The following is a 17,153-nucleotide window of genomic DNA, read 5'->3' on the forward strand; positions in this document are numbered from 1 at the left end:
AAAATCATATTACTTCATGGATATTTGAGATAAAGCCTGGAAATAAATAACATCCAATAACATGTGGATATGTAAAAAATAAGGCATTTGCATAGCTTTTGACTGATTTTGAAAACAATGTTCTCAACTTCAGGTTAGGTTTTTAAAAAAAGAATTTAAGGGTATCTGTGATTGTGCCAACATCAAGCCAAAGAGGGAAGAAGTTCAGTTGAGTGAAATAAGGGGTGTCAAACAGGCTACATGTGGGAGTTGGTCACTGGCCTGATGACTTTTTCAACACGGTTTCAAGGTCCATCTTCGTAAATGCATGCTAGAAAGAAAACTAAAAGGAATTTTTTATATCTTATTTGTAATGATCTGGATATAGCTTCTGATGTCATTATTTTTGTTGCTGTTATCTTCTCAGTGACAGTAGCCTTATAGATACCCTAGTCCAAACCTAGTTGTATCACTCCTCCACATGTTTAGTAAAGTGTTCTTGCTCTCTGGTATATATCAAGGGGTCTTCAGTAACTATGAAACCATAAATGCAGAAGCCCAGCTTCACGTGCTATAGGGGTTTTCTGTAGTGAGGATTCATGTTAAACAGAGTTTCATTGTAAGCTTAACCTTACTCTTTCTACTAAAGATAACAGTAAATGTTTTTCAAGACTCTGGTCCCTAAAAATTTTTAAAGAATTGTCAGAATTGTCTCTTGATTTGAGTAATCCACTTCCCTTTTAGTCTTTTAGTTGTCAATTTATGTTTCAAATATTACATTATCTGATAGGATTATTGTCAGCACTAGACAAGATATTTGCCCATCCCTGATAGAGAAAAGAAAGTTGCTTTGTTATGTATAGCCATTTCAGGAATTTTAGCCATAATTGAAAAACCCAACTTTTTTTTTTTTTTTTTTTTTTTTTCTTGCTAACTGGACTCTGTTTCTGCTAGGTAATAGAAAAATCTGTAAGCCATCTCTGGGATATTCCTTGCTTAAAAATCTTGCCCAGACTGGTCCCTCCCTCTCTCTGTTCCTCTATTCAAAGTTCACTTATTGAGCATTTACTATGTACAAGCATTTCGTTTAGGCAAGTAAGAGCTATGTGCCCTCAAGGGCTTACAACTTTTGGGGAAGGCAGATGGGGTTTATATATACAGAGAAATGAAATAGGACCAGGATCCTGTTCTTAAATAACTAGGGTGTGGGGAGCCAGAAGAAGGAGTAATTAGTTCTGCCAAGAGGAAGGGAAAAGATTCTGACTTAATTTTTAATCTTTTTCTATACTGGATAACCTTCTAAATTCAAGACAGAGTTATGTGCTATATGAATGTGACTAACAGAGATTGGGAAAGAATGTAATTGCTTTCTGTGCCTAAGAAAGGTGTCGGAATAAACAGAGTAAAAGCAAGCCAGAGCTGTACACTCTAACCAAAATCTTTTCAAATATTTGGTAGAAAGCATTGGGTAAAGTGTTACCGTTTTAATTAATGTATTTCAATGACAATTGAGGGCTAATAAACCCATTGGGCACTTGTTCTAGTGATGAGTGAGTGAATATATCAACATAGTGTTGCCATACCATTGAGAAGAGTCGTATGGGCTTGTTTGTGCAATACCAGTGGGTTAATTAAACTTTGCAAGTCTGTCACTCATTCTTCAGGCAGAGGAACTTTTGTGTTGAAGTTTTGTTTTCAAGTTTAGCTAAGTTCAAGCCTACTGAAAAAAATCAAGAGAGTGGAAGAAGTGAGTTTTTGAACTAGTGAATTTGTTCAGTCAAGGCAAAGGGGGCCGGTCTGAGCAATTCAGGCCTCGGACATCTTTCACAGAAAGCCTTATGTCCAGATTTTCACAGTCATTGCCTCAGTGTTCTCTGTTGCTTCTAAGGATGAGAAGTCTATTTTACGTATAATTTTTCAGAAAATATTTGTACCCATTAATTTTATTTTCTCAAGGAACTTTCAAGCAGGCTTTTAAATGTGGTGAGCACCAAGGACTGCGTTTCTATCTTTGTTGACACTCTCCCATTCTGTGCAGCCTAGTGACATGCAGCTGGTGAATAGACTCTTCAGAGGATGAGTGTCAACTCCCTGGATTGCAAGCTCCCTGAGATACAGATTTGATGAGGGCAAAACCTTGTGAGCCTTTGTCCACTGCTGCATTTCCAGTGCTCACAGTAGAGCTCGGCACAGAGTTGGTGCTCAATAAATATCTGTTAGTTTTATTTGTGAAATGATATGCTGACAAAATGATTAGTTAGAGTATATTATCAAGGAATTTTGGTAGACTTTCCGTTTCCTTGGTTGCTAAATGATTTATAATATTTTAATATCTATGACAAAATTTCCAAAATTATTTCAATTTTATCAGTGACATCTGAAGCTCCATTTATTCTTTTGCAATCATTAGTTTCTTGGGACATACAATTCTTAAGGAAAAAATGATTTAGACTCAAAGAATTTAGGAATTTTAGGGGAAATCTATGGTTCTTTTAGTTTAGTAGCCTCTACCCAGCTTCTATCAATTGATTCTGGATTCCAAATTGCCTGATTCTGAACCAATGTTCTTTTTGGGCAGTGGGGGTGGCAATTATTAAGCCAAATACCTTCAAGCTTTACCTCTCTGTTGCTCTCACATTTGTAAACACTTACTTTAGACTAAACAAGGAATAATAAAATACTCCAGCAGAGGAGAATTGAGAGGTTAACTTTATGTGGAAATGTTACAGGCGTAGTATAAGGTACAGCCAATAACAACAAAAAAAGCAAGCTGGCGATCTGCTTTCCATGCAAAGGTTATTTTTCTTATTACAACAAAACTAATTAGTGGATTTTCTAATGTAAGAAAATGTTGCTGTTAGTAAAAGTTTCCTCAGTGTGCCAGAAAGCAGATGGTGGCAGTGAATAGTGTTTTCTTTTGCCTGGTTTTGTATATGCTTTCTAAACCTGCAGGAGATATTGCTTGTCCAGATTCAGATTTCTGATCTTTTTTATTTTAAAACAGAAATAGAAACTTATATTTAAATGTACTTGCATCATGTGGTCTGTTTGACATATCATGGTTACTTAAAAATGTTGAGTAACATTTGATGTTCTGCCTGAATTTCTTCTCTAAGAGTCTTGGGACTTTTTATGTTGTTCTCTACTTTCTCTCCTATGGAAATCAAAGAGTTTGTGCCTGGAAAGTGCCACAACAGGAAGTTTTTATTGGGTTATGAAAAGCAATGGATAAGGTTTTCTTTATATGGGAATCTTTTTAATTTTGTTTTGTTTTGCTCCTGATTATTGTGTAAATAACAGCTTTTCACAGTAAGGTTCCATAAGGTTCCTTATAGCATGACTCTATTTATTATGACTTCAGTGTTTGTATACAGTTTTGAATAATTTATTTCCATATCTACTACTGGTGAGATGTTACTTTCTGTTAATTAAAATTTTGGTTTTTTGGCCTAATGTTTTTAATGGAAGTCTTTATAAATATGTGTTTGAAGTCTTGTCCTGTGAAGTCTAAGCATGTCTGTTCAATGCAAACATAATGGTATTCACACAAAATGCATGCTGATTTTAAGGACAATTGGGAGGATATATGTCTACAGTAGTCTAGACATGAGGCTGGTTTGTATAGTTAAGACCAAGACTTTAAAAGTTTTCTCTTTCTACAGGACCTCCATTTAGAGGAGAAAAATTTTCCCTTTTTTTTTTTTTTTTTTGTCTTTTTGTGACCGGCCGCACGGCGCTTTCACTGGCCATCCTTATATAGGATCCAAACCCGCGGCGGGAGCACTGCTGCGCTGCCAGCGCCGCACTCTCCCAAGTACGCCACGGGGTCGGCCCTAGAGGAGAAAAATTTTCCCTTCTACAGGACCTCTCATTAAATCATTAGATGAATTGTTAAAGTATAAAGTATAGATGGAAAATGAAAACCAATTCTGTGAATTTTTTAAATTTTTTTGGAAATCATTTGGGTAAAAGTAACTAGAAAGAATTGTCCCAAAGTTACTAAGTGGAAAAGTTTCCTTATGGAATTATGTGCTGTTTTTGGAGGTAATGGCCAGAATCAAAGGAAATGAAAGCAGGGCTTTTGTTTCATCCCTTCTTTCACATCATCCCCGTGTTAAGCTCTGTTTCTATTATTCCATCCATTACTAACTCTACTATATTCCACCCATTCCATCTAATACTAACCTGGTAATTCAGACAAACTATGCAGGATATCATTTCACCTTTAATTCCTGAGTAAACTCTGATTGTTACTTGTAACTTTTCCCATGTCTGTTGCAAATAATACTTCCAGTCTCATTTGAAAAGTTGCTATCTGTCACCTGTTCAAACGATACCACATCTTTTATTACTAACGGCTTCTTTTTATTCTTTTAACTGTTTCTTCTTTGACTTTGTTTTTTCTATTCAGAATTTGTTTCTGTCTTCTTTTCTAGTAGCCAAAAAATAAAACAAGACAGAGTTTACTAAGGACATTCATAAATTTCAACCCAAAGTGATTGAATCACTGTTTACTCTTTGCTCACCTTAAGATTATAAATCTGAAAAGACAGAGGTGACACTAAGATCACTCTGAAGCACAGTTAGTGCCTTGGCTGTGCTCATGCTGCAGGGATTTAAACATTGCCCTGAGGAGCCCCGCCAGGGGTACGGTGTGGGGGTGAGGTTGTGTGAAGATGGGGCATGATTGGCAAGTAGAACTACTCAGTTTCGTTTCTTCCCTATAAGCTTTTACTTCAACCATGACCAAAATCTTTTGAAAAACCATGGAACCAAGAGATTTGTAATTTTTGTTGACTGTAAAACAAATAGATAAGCCATTTTCTATCACAGAAACCTCTACTCCCCTTTCTACTCCTGATAGTCTTTGGAAAGGGTTCTGAACTTGGAGAAACTCCATGTTGCTACCACCAGTGGAGATGAGGGGAAGTAGTTACTCTTGGAAAACAGGTAATGTACACTTTTATAGAGGATACAGGTTATAAATGGAATTCTTAGTGAACATGATGTGCTCCTCCAGGATTGGGTAAAATCTCACCATGCTTGGCACACAGTAGATGATAATGTTTGGTGGACTGAAATAAACAAGCTTCTTCCTCCTGAAAAAGGTTAATTATTATTTTTTAGAGTGAGAGATCTGTGGTATTTTTGAAGAGTGAATCAGAATAAAGTTCCAATCACCCACTTAGACTTTTTGATGAGAAAAAGCTATTGAAATAACACCTATATTAGTGAGAGACTTCCCAGCAAGCGTAATTTTTTGTTAAATCTAAGTGATTTAAAAAAAAAAAAAAAAGCTTTTTTGGAAGGGGGGTTCGGTTTGGTTTTTTAAAAACAAACACATCCTGAAGATTGTTCATTTGGCTAATCCTATACAAACTATTACTAGACATTGTATGGAAGACAATTTAACTTTAGAATTATTACTAAGCAAATTACTCATTGTTACTGAGTTGCAAAATATTTTTTTCTCTCCCATTTATAACCACAGAAAAGAATGGAGATTGTGTCCTAAAATGAAAACAATAATGACAGATAAAATGAACTTTGGAAGAAGATGAGATCACAGATGCTCAACTGGTACCAAACTGGGTTTGAGTAGGTGGGACCCCAGGATCAGTGGTGGATTTCTGAAAGCTTTCAGGATTTCAAAGCAACATAGACTAATTCATGTGTTTTAGTTATCCAGGTTTGTTTTTCTCTTGTTATATAGGATGTTTGTATCAACTCACACATTTCTGAAATTTTATAATTCAGCATAGCTTTGGCTATAGGTTAACGTTCACGGAGAATGACTGACTAATCCTTTTAGCATTTTCAGCTACTCCATAGTATAAAGATACACAGAACTTGATGGCTTCCAAGTGTGGTTCAAACATCCAAAGCACTTGAGATTAGCACCATGTGAAGAAATTTTAAAATATTGTACTACAATTAATTTTAAATAACTTAGCACTGCATATGTCAAGGATAAAACCATAATAGAATCTAAACAGGAACACCTAAAAGTGAAATGATTCACTTAAATCATTTAAATAATTTTATTTATCATAAAGATAAAAAATATAGAAGCAAAAAACATATGACTATTTCCACTTGCGAAAGGTTTGGACGATTTCTGGAGAATCAGATATTACTTCAGCTTTACTATGACAATATGAGAAGTCTAAGGAACATTTTTTTAGTTAACCAAATAAATAACTCCCTGTATTTGTACGTATTTGTAATAGGTTCAGAAAACAAGTTATTAAGGGAAAGTTATCATCAATGTGAAAATCGAAAACACATTACTTAAATAATATACATTAGAGAAGGGATATCTGAAGTATTTTTCAAAAGTATAGTTCGAAATTCTAGGACCTAGGACCTAGATTAAATTTCTTAAGGATGCCGTATTCAGTGGCTCCTAAAACACAAAGTTTGCTAGTGTTCTGGATGACATGGTAGGTCAAGATACAGAGAAAACATTGTTTATGGGTTTCTGTGGTCAAGGGTAGGCCAAGTCACTGAAGAGAAGCACTTGTAACTCTTAGTGAGCTATTTGCGGTCATTTGTAAAGTAAAGAAGAGACAGTCTTTGACTTGCAATGGTTATTGTGCTTGTGTCATTTCTAATCGTACTTATGGTCAGCAGCAAATAAGCAAATATCACCCAGTCCATTTGATGAAATGGGGGTCTCAGCCTTGTATGCAGCCAAAAAACCAATAACATGATTGCTAATGATCTGTTTTAAATGTAGAGCTTGGGCGGGAAAGAACCTTTGTAGGACACATAACCCCCCTCACCTTGATAGCTGTGCCAGCCTAAAGAGGTAAGAATTTACATGTCCAAAGAAAAATGGATGATTCAGGACCAGAAAGCGGACCTTCTGACTCTCATAGGGTCCGTCCTAACCACCTTCCAGTCATGCAGTCTCCCCGAAGCCTAGAAAATCCATCCCAAAACACCCTGTTGCCATCTCCCAAGATAAGCCCTGTTGTATTTCATGGCCCCTGAAACAGCTATTTTTTCACCTTCTGATTTCAATTCCATTTCAACAGATATGTGTTATTAGTATGTATACGTTCCAGATATTGTGGTATCTGCCAGTAAAAAGGAGACAGGAAATAATCAATGTGACACTTTAACCAGTTTATATTAGAAAACCTGCTTCCATGCAGCATACAGTTAGAATTATAGCCCCTCATAACTTGCAAGGTACTTTAAATCATGCCATTCAGTCCTCCTGGTCTTGAGAGTCAGGGAGGTGAAGATAAGTAATTTATTTGGAAGATAAGTAAATTGAGGTTCAGGGAGGTGAAGGGGCTTGCCCAATTCCACAAAGCTAGTACAATGGCCAAGAAGGGACTCAAATGCAGTTTTCTTATACCAAATCCTTTGCCTTTTCCACTGTATCATGGCTACCTCTGCTAGAACCATCATTACTGTTTCTATTATTCTATTACTTATTATTGTTGTTCTTGATTAGGAGTAGCATTCTGCACTATCTATGAAATTATTTCTAAGGGGAAAATCTGATTTTTAAAAATGATTTTGATATTTTACACCATTTCTAACGATGCTAATTATGCAGTAGTAATATTTCACATGAAAGGACTGCCTAAACCTCTCTGTATTTCACTAGAAAAGCTAATTCTAATCATTGCCACCGATTGTTAGTATTCAGCCTACTGTAAGTATGGTGTTACAAGGTACATTAAGTGGTACCGAGTGCCACTTAATGTGAGTACTGTGTTATGAGGTTACATTTAGTGGTAATGATTGCTGCTAATGGTTAAAGAATGAAAGCAATTACAAATGTGCACAGTAGCTTGTTGCTGTACCTTAATTTCACCAGGAGACAGAATTTAGTTAAGAGGGGATATCCCAGAATCTTGATTATCATTATCTTGATTGAGTAAGAGCTCCTTGAGGGCAGGGACCTTGCCCTTTTTCATTTTCTATCTCCAGGTATAAAAGGTGAAAGGCACATAGTATTGAATGAATGAATGATTGAGTGAATGAATGAATGAAAGGAGTGAGTAGGCCCAAAGGCGAAGAAATTAAGAAGGAGCCAGTGCTGTTTCAGGAAAATGATCCAGTATCATTTCCCTTTTGGTTAGGAATAGTGGTGTGAACATTGCTCTCTCTGCAGAATCCCAGAATTGTCCCAGACTCTAGTTATAACTTTGATCAGTGGCGGGACTCACGAACACACTGACAGACAATCCAGTTTTCTCAAATGCTTCAGCGGAAAAAAACAAATTTCTGATTTACCCAACCACAAGAATCTTCAACCTTTCATTAAAGCTTCTGCATTTTTTAGGCAAATTGTTACTGTCATTCTCATTCCTGCCTTTCACAGAATTATTTTCTGGTTATGAACATGATGGGGCCCAGTTGATTTTTCAGAGTTCAGTCATTTAGTCAACAATTTAGTCAATGGTTTTAAATCTCTTCCGTTGTGTTTTCCTCCTGCGCCCCACACCCCACACCAGTTCTTAATTCCCTTTATTCCTTACCAGGAAGGAAGGTGTCACAATAAACCTCACCACCTTGTCATCCAAAATTCCTAGGGAACCTTAGCTTTGGGGGTCTTCTTCTTGAGGCCTTAACCTTACTTTTAGACAGTTGTCATTATCTTTGTCTAAAGGTCATAGCTAAATTGAATAAAAGGAAAGCTGTGTTTTCCTGTCGATGCACAAAGGCAGTATTGACTTCCCTAATCCAGTTTGCTGAGGGGTGAGAGAATTAAATTAGATATCTAAGCACAGAAATTGAGAACCTTTGAAAACAAAGATAAGGAGACAAGACTGTATTTTCCCTTTTCCTGGGAGCTCTGGGCTCAAGATTTTGCAGGTGTGTCATCTGATCCATGGCTTGCATCGATCAAAACTGTGCCAATGCATATTTAATTAGCAAGGGGACCCTGGATGCATTATAGCGATCATCCCTATATTGAATGGACTGTCAGACTTTCTGCACACTTCTCCACCCCCACTCTCCCCTGCACTCCTGCCCCCTCCTTTGCCTCCTCATCGTTTGGGAAGCTTCTGCATTTTGTCTGAGCAGCTAAAAAGTTTCTTTGTTTTTAGCTGCTGATGCATACAGTGACACTGAGGAGAATACAAACAAGTAGAGTCCTAAAGTGTTTATTTTGTCTAGGAAGGCAAGCTAAACCAATTCAGTTCCTTCAGTAAGATTTTTAAACCCTGTAGAAAACCAACAAGAAAAGCAAAAAGAAAAGAAATACACTGTTCAACTCTTCATGTATAGATTTTTTAAAAAAATTGTTTATATAGGGACGTTTTAAAAAAGATTCCAGAATACTTTAATAATAGAATTAGAGAATAAGTAATTTTTATTATGATAGAAAAGTATTTTCTTTTGAAAGCTCTTTGTTTTTGATAATTAAATAGGGTGCTGTTAACAAATATTTCATTTATCAGTCCAATTTGCATGATAAAATTCATCATTCCGACATGAATCTGTCATACCATTAGGGAGTCCAATGAATGTAGAAAAGTATTTAAGACAGAAAGTGGACAAAAATTTAGAGCTGGATGTATTTTTTTAAAAGTTTCCAAGATTTTGTGGCAGCTTCTGTTGGTGGGATTCTTAAAGTGATAGATTTGGAGTTTTGCCACAGACAGGTTATTTCATGAGATTATGGCCACTGTTCATGTGTCACACAGGTTCCAAAGCCTGTATACCCAGACAGAGTGTTGCCTGATAAACAGATGTAATGCACCAAGTCTGCTTAGAATAAAGAGCAACAGACTGTGAGCACATGCTTCAGATTCATATAAACTCATCAGCATAGTCTAGCTCATAGTTCTGTTTCTAGTCTACTTTTGAGGTAGTTTCTTGTTGATAAAGTAAAAAGGAGTTTTTAATCCCCCCCCCATACACACACTACAATTTGCTGCAGAGACTCATGGGAAATGCATTTGCATACATCTTGTTACAAAGACTGACTACTTCCTGGCTTAGACAAAGTGTTGCCTGATAAACAGACTTAACACACAAATGTCTGTCTGGAATAAACAACAGCAAGCTGAGATTTACATTTCCATTATCAGAGATAATCTCTTTCCCAGTATATGGGAATTAAGAACCTTTTCTTTAAAACTAGGTCTGTGATGCTGATGTTTTACACCAGAATCACATCATGTATGGGTTGGGGTTGATTAAAAAAAAAAAAATTGTTTGGATGGGAAGGTTTGTAAATGTACATTTCCTTCTTTTTTGGGGGGGGGGCACTTTATAAGTTTCAAAACCAAGTTCTCATTATTTTATTTGATCTACATAACAATCTTGTTATATTAGGCAAAATGATCAATAGTGTCCCCATTTACGGATGAAGAAACTGAGATCCAGAGCAGTTAAATTCCAGAGCTGATATTTTTAGGATGACATCTTTATTTTCCATTTCATACTCTGTTCAATAGTAAAATATGAATGCAAGAAAGTTCATACTGGGGGCAATACCGGAACTTAAATAACATGTTTACCCTTAGTAGAGGACACTTTATTGTTTTAATTATTTTTTTACAGACTTCCTGATAAATACATGAAAATAACGCATGTAGACTATACCTCAATTATGCATAATTTTCCTTTGGAGAATTCGTTGCTATAACATGAAAGTATACGGGGAAGTTTTCTACTTTAAGTTGTGTAGATGGCTGTAAGGATCATCTTCAAGTATGTACTCTTCTGTTGAAGAACTCTAAGAACCTAGTGTTACAGTGAATTTTGATTGTGAAAAGGTTGACAAAATAAGAGAGATTAAGCACGATTATGATATGCGATAATGTTGTAGTGATGGCTTTTTAAGTAGGTTTTTGTTTACATGGGAGTGGGGTTGGTGACCAGGTTGACTAGTAACTTGAGTTCTGAATTAATCAGCAGGTCACCTTCACTGTCAACACAGCTCCTCTTATGGGAAAAACAAAATGCAAAATGATTACCTAAACATGTTGGTTTATTTTAGTCACAGGGCCTTATCAAAGAAAATGTGAGGAAGTTGTCAATTTAGTCAAAGTATCGTGCTTGCATAGCTTTTATAATCTCCAGCTTCTTACTATTTACTTCATTTATAACATCACTGGAAAAGCTGATCATTACTTGAAATCAGCCTCATGAAAAGACTGAAAGTTTAATGATTGAGTCATTTTGTCATTACTTTCAGAGTAACTGAATTTGTAATTTTTAAGCTTTAGAAGTGATTCCCTCTCACTGTCATAACACAATGGTTTACGCCATTTCGTTTTTCTCTTAACATGTTAAAACTGTGTATCATTCTGCAACCTCCTTGTGCAGATAGAAAAATAAGACATTATGAGTGGGTGAAAAGACAGTTAAATCAGTCTTGTCATCATACACAGTCCTGGCTAAACAGATGGCCTTGAATATCAATATTAATGCCAAAAAATCAAATTCCTGCAAATTTAATATTTCACAAATTCTTGTTCAGAAAGGCATTACAAAAAGAAAAGTTTTGAGAAAGAAAATGGGAGTAGCTTAGATTATGTAACAATCTTAATGGGGCCTTGGAAATGTGATGGATCTCCAGAGCAGCTGGCAGCCTCCTGGGGTGGTCTGGTAGGAGCCCTTCTGAGTGACTGCTGCATGAACAACACAGCCTTCCCTCTCTCTCTGAATCGGGATTAGGGGAGAGGAGGATCAGCGTGTGCAAACTAGCCTGGTCCTTTTGGAGCTAGGACTGCCCTCGCCACATTTCCCTATCTCTCTTTGGATACTCTGCATACTTTAATTACTGCAATGATCATGTACACACATCCATACACTCAATTCTAGCTTGCTGGGAAAGTTATAGTGAACAAATTTTGTATTTTAAATGCAATAAAGGCTAATTTTAAGAATCATAGAGTGTTCCCGTTTTTAAAGTTTAAGAAAACCTTAATGGTGTGACTCACCTCATTATTTATTTATTTTAAAAACTAGGTTATTGTATGTTATTTTTTTCATTAAGTAAGCCATAGTTGTGTACATTAATTGACCTTAAATATTGGTTTGGTTATTCACTGAGATTAAAGGATTTTATCCATTCTTTGGAAATGCTAATAATAATTGCATATTTTCAGTGGTCCAGATTTAGCGATGGCATACAGATTTCTGTTTGTTCTTTGCCTGACCATGATGGATAATGTTACATTTAGCTGATGGTGTTGTATTCATCAGTGCTTACACTTAAGCTATAAATTTATGTATGTATGTTTACCTGTATACTGATGTGCTATATTCTCAAATAAGGTTTTTCAAACATTTCCTCACACCTCACTCTTTAAGGTCATACTGAGAAAAAGATAGACAATATTTCTAAATATTATGAAGTATTAAAATAATAATATCTTTTATAACAGAGTGATTCTTCACTTTACCCTATCAATCAGAAATAGAATTACTTTTCTATTATAACCTCACAGATGTAAAAAGTCAATTCTTTGGCCTGGCTCTTTTGCAGAGTACTCATCTTCCCAAGCCATAAAAACAAAAACTTATCTAAATTTTGAATGTCCTTAAGGGCTACAATTGTAGAGGGTAATTTTATTATATTTGGAGTGTAATCACCCATAGTTCTTATTTTCTTTTACCCCAGGAATAAATGAAGAGTTTTACTCTGTTTTTGGATGCCTCTGGTTTCTTCATATCTCCTTTTAATTTGGGAGATTTAAAAATGGACACACAATTCTAACAAAGCCTTTTCAAACTTCATCTTTAGTCAAATCTTGCACGTAGGGAGGTTTAACTTTGGCTACATTATTTTTCTAGTGGAACCAGAATTTGTACTTTTATGGTCCACAGACTTTTGTTGATACCATGTTGACTGAATAGGAAATACATTGGTTTGTTTTGGGTTGGTACGGGTTCTTCACCAGGGCGTGTTTGCTCTTCCTTTATCAAGCTGTTCACCACAGCAGTTGTTAGGATTTTGAGGCACTCTGTGGACATCAGAATATGGTAGATTTCTCTAATCTTTGTATTTTTTGAATGTGTAAAATATTCCTGTCATTCATGATTTTAGCCTGTTGACATTTCTGGAGGGCCTCCCTATGCATCTGATTTCATCCTCTGCTCAGCCTCTGTCGTGTGTGGGCAAGTGAATCGTAAGAGGTGCTTGTCTGCAACTTCCAAACACTGTAAGGTTTACAAATCCCATAAACCATGGGGATGTGCCTCATTTTCCCTTGCCAGGCCCTAATAAGGGGGACATCAAGCAGAAATAAAGACCTTTTCTGCCCTCCTTTTGCATTTTATTAGTCGCACTCCACTTTTAGGTGTGAGATTAGTATATTTTTCAGTCACTGGCATAGGTACAGTGTCAGAACACCAAACAATTGAAAAGTCATCTGTTCAGTTTAGCAGTTACTGAACTCCTTGGCTGGGCCAGGCATCCTGTGGAAGGTACTGGGGATAAGAGAACACAGGAAGGAACTGTTTTCTTCAGGAGCTCAAATTCTCATAGGAGATAATTTAAAATCAACTTAATGTCAGCATAATATTAATCACACCATAAACAGTGTACATACAATGAAAGATGGACTGGAGAGGAGAAAGTGTTTAATTCTAGGTTAAGGACGGGGAAGATTTAGCAATATTCCATCTTTGCTTCTTGCCTAAAGAACATAAAATACATGGAAGTGATATCTATCTTTTTGCCTCATTAGTTTTACCATCTTAACATGTTTTTGTCACTCCTCACCTTCCCCGAAGGAGTACTCTCTGAGGTTCTGTTCTGAAGGGGAGCAGAATTGAGGTTGGGGAAGTGAATGTGTGTATAAGTAGCAAATCCAGTACAAGGTTTGTGTTTTTGCACTGTACAAGCTTATGAAAGCAGAGACTACTATGTAGGCATTAGGATTTATTTTATTCCTTACTCTAGTGATTTTATTGATAGTGAACTATCTTTGTCTGAGTACTCCAGCGGTATAGCTGTAGGCGCCATAAAAATGCATAGACGCATGGCTACCAGTTCAATTAAGAGGTCACCCAACCTCCTATATGCAAACCCTACCTATTTTAAGTTTAAATTTCTGCTCATAAATTTTTTAAAAACCAAAAAAACATTGCTTTTCAAGGTTAGGTTGAAGTCTGAGTTTCTTTAAACAAAAAAATCCCTAGATGGGAAAAAAAATTGATAACCCTGATATACTTTCTCACAATAGTATTTCCAACTCCATCATTTAAACACACTTCAAGTACCATTTTCTTCATTGTAATATACAGATCTTCTGGCTTTCAACCAGGGAGCCAGAGAAACTCACTGCAGTGGGAGGGGGGCTCAGATACAAGAAGGACATCCAATTCTATGCAGTTGGGTTTGTTTTCTGGGGTCTCTAATTATCAAGTGATAGGAATCAACCACGTGATAATTGCCCCAAAAAGTAAGACATAAAGTTACCTTGGCTTCTGACAGGTATTTACCAAGTATATAAAAGAGAAAAGAAAATTAATTGTTAACCTTCTTGATAGTGTTTTAATGCAAATGCTTAAGAAAGAGATCTTTCATTTGTATCAATTATGTATGGGTAGAAATTAATTTGTAACTCTGGTCATCTGGTTGGCTCCATACTTAACAGCATCCGTGACCTTTTGCAATACCAGAAAAATGTTCTTGTGTCTTCAGCATAGAATAGCATTAGGACTGGATTGTTTTGCTCCTTTTTGGTTCAAAAAGGAAATGGTATGAAACAGCCCAGGGTAGAAAATAATTATTGAAGTTTTAGGTTAGTTAAATTTTCTTATACATCTTTGGTTTTGCCTATCCCTTATCAGGATGGTATGTTTTAGTACGCAGTCCTCAGATGGATTGCGGCGTCTCCGGCTTCTGAGTAAAACTAGAGAAGTTAAATTCCATTTTCAGTTTGGCTAGATGCCTCCTCCAGTGTTTGTATCTGAGCTTTCACGAGAACGCCACGGCCCCTTGCAGACCAGCTCTGAGCATTTTCTTGCCCCTCAGTTCCTTGCTGTTGGTTTGCTTATTTTTCTGTGGCTTGCATTTTAAACTTTTTTTGAACATACCTAATATGTATTTTTTTTAATCATTGTTTATGTTTTCTATAATTATATTTCTGCAAAGGTAGGGTGACAAAACCGTAAATGAAAAGTGGAAAGAACAAAGAAATCGATTTTCAGATTATAAAAAAAATATTTTGGGGTCTCTCCTCATCTCTTTTTGCCTTAGTATTAATGGGTAAATATCAGAAAAGTATATCTAAATTAATTGAAGTAAAAAATGTTTTCTATTTGTTCATGGAGAAGTGATTAATAGTAAAGATGTTATACCTAGAAGTAGAACATCGGCTAAGCTGTCTTAAGGAGACTTATGCTAGTATTATTCCAAAGAAAACGTTGTATTTGGAAAAACTTTATGTATCTGTTTTGGGACGTAGTCAAGAAGAATTTTAACTTCCCGTAAAACAAAGTTAGATATTTTGCTTTTAGTTATAGATATTAATGGCTTAAGATAATGTAGTTATGTCTTTCTCCTAAAACATGTTGGATTACTTCTCAAAATATTTAATTTGTAATTTCTAATAGCAAAATTACAGGATCTTTTCTTAGAAAAGAGAAGGTAGTTGTGCTATATTTTTTAATTGTTTGCTATAAATGCATATAAATTTATGTAGTTAAAATTTCATATGTGGTCCAATCTAAACTTGTTTTACATTTCCAATTTTTAGTGCAGGCTTTCTATTTAATTTTGTCATGGATTCTGAAGGATATCTCTAAAAATTTTTGACACAATACTTTTTGTTTGTGTCTTCACTATGGCATTTGTTATGAGAAAATGAATTAAGCAGTTACTTTGCCAGACTTAAATAAAAACTCACCTTTTTACATCTTTTGTTATTTGAACCTTTGAATCAACATAGAATTTTTACTATAATCACCAGATTAAGATTATCTGAAATTTTTAAATAGACATTTTCTTTATAGTACTTTCCTATAAATTCTTCATTTCCTTAAAAGCAGGGAGTCTTTTTAAGTAATAAATTAGCATTTCTAAACCTAAGGTCACTAGTAGTGCTATTTTTTTCTGCAATAGCTATAAGAAAGAGAATGGTGATGCTATAACTGTGGCAGTAGAATATTTTCAGATTAATCACAGTTACACATCATGACCTTTTGACCTTATATTGAATTTCTTCCTGAGATGTGGCCAAATTTCAGACAGCTAATTCTAAACCTATGAAGTAAAAGTAAAGGTAGGATCCAGGGTTTCCACAAATACAAAGGTTTTTCTTTAAAAAAAAAAAAAAAAAAAAAAAGAATTTTTGTTTGTTTGCCTTTAAATAATGTGGTAAATGGTTTCAAGTCTCAGAAAATGCTTTTCATCAAAAAAGTTCCCCTTGAAACTGAGTCCACCAAAGGTGGGAAAGGGAGAGAGGGTGGGGAGTTATTGAAAAATTAGTAAAGGCTCACAAAAAATGGGTTACATTGTATAAATGATAAATATAGTAATAAAAAAAAATTTAGGATTAAAAAAAAAAATTCCCCTTGAAACATTGTGCCTGATTTTTTTTTTTCTCCTCTCCCCCAAAAATGTATAACTTAATGCTGGCTTCTAATTTTGTGAAATTCTTTTGATATTACTTAATTTTATCTAATTTTAAAATTAAATGTTACTTTATGTTAAATTATTCCATTTAGAACCTAAGTTAATTGAATTATTTTTTAGTTTGAAAATCTGGTTATGTTTTTAGATACAAAATGAATTTAATTCTGTAAAGGTGTGCAAGAACTTGTTTTTGCTAATAAACCCTGTTAGGATATCCCAAATGCATCAGTACAAGAGAAACATAATACTTTATAAAGTGGAAGAAACATGAACCTTCATAAAGACTTCTTTGGGTTATCCAGTTATTTCAGGAAAATGTGCTGGAATATTAGAACCCTAGTATTTAATGGTGCTAATCTGCATAGTCTGTTGCTATAATACAGAGCTAAATATCAACAGAACTTGTTATTGTTGTTTGGGTTGCTTTTATATACCAGCTTCAAAATATGTTTTGACACTTTATTATGTTCTGAATCAAGCTTCAGATGTGTATAATGAGGGATGAAGTCTTTATCAGACTCTAGTGTATAAATAATGAAGAAGAGCAGTTTGGAAATGGTCTTTCTATAAGAGAATTGTTTCTGAAGAGATTCAAGTTATGATCAGG

The 17,153-nt window shown here is 35.3% G+C and overlaps 1 protein-coding gene across 5 annotated transcripts in view; it reads left to right on the plus strand.

The window, feature by feature from the left end:
• The window catches only part of NFIA (nuclear factor I A), a 357,970-nt gene that overhangs the window by 162,415 nt on the left and 178,402 nt on the right, over nt 1-17,153 (plus strand). The gene's annotated exons all lie outside the window — the stretch shown is intronic.

Source organism: Cynocephalus volans, chromosome 8, assembly GCF_027409185.1.
Source record: "Cynocephalus volans isolate mCynVol1 chromosome 8, mCynVol1.pri, whole genome shotgun sequence".
Lineage (NCBI taxonomy): Eukaryota > Metazoa > Chordata > Mammalia > Dermoptera > Cynocephalidae > Cynocephalus > Cynocephalus volans.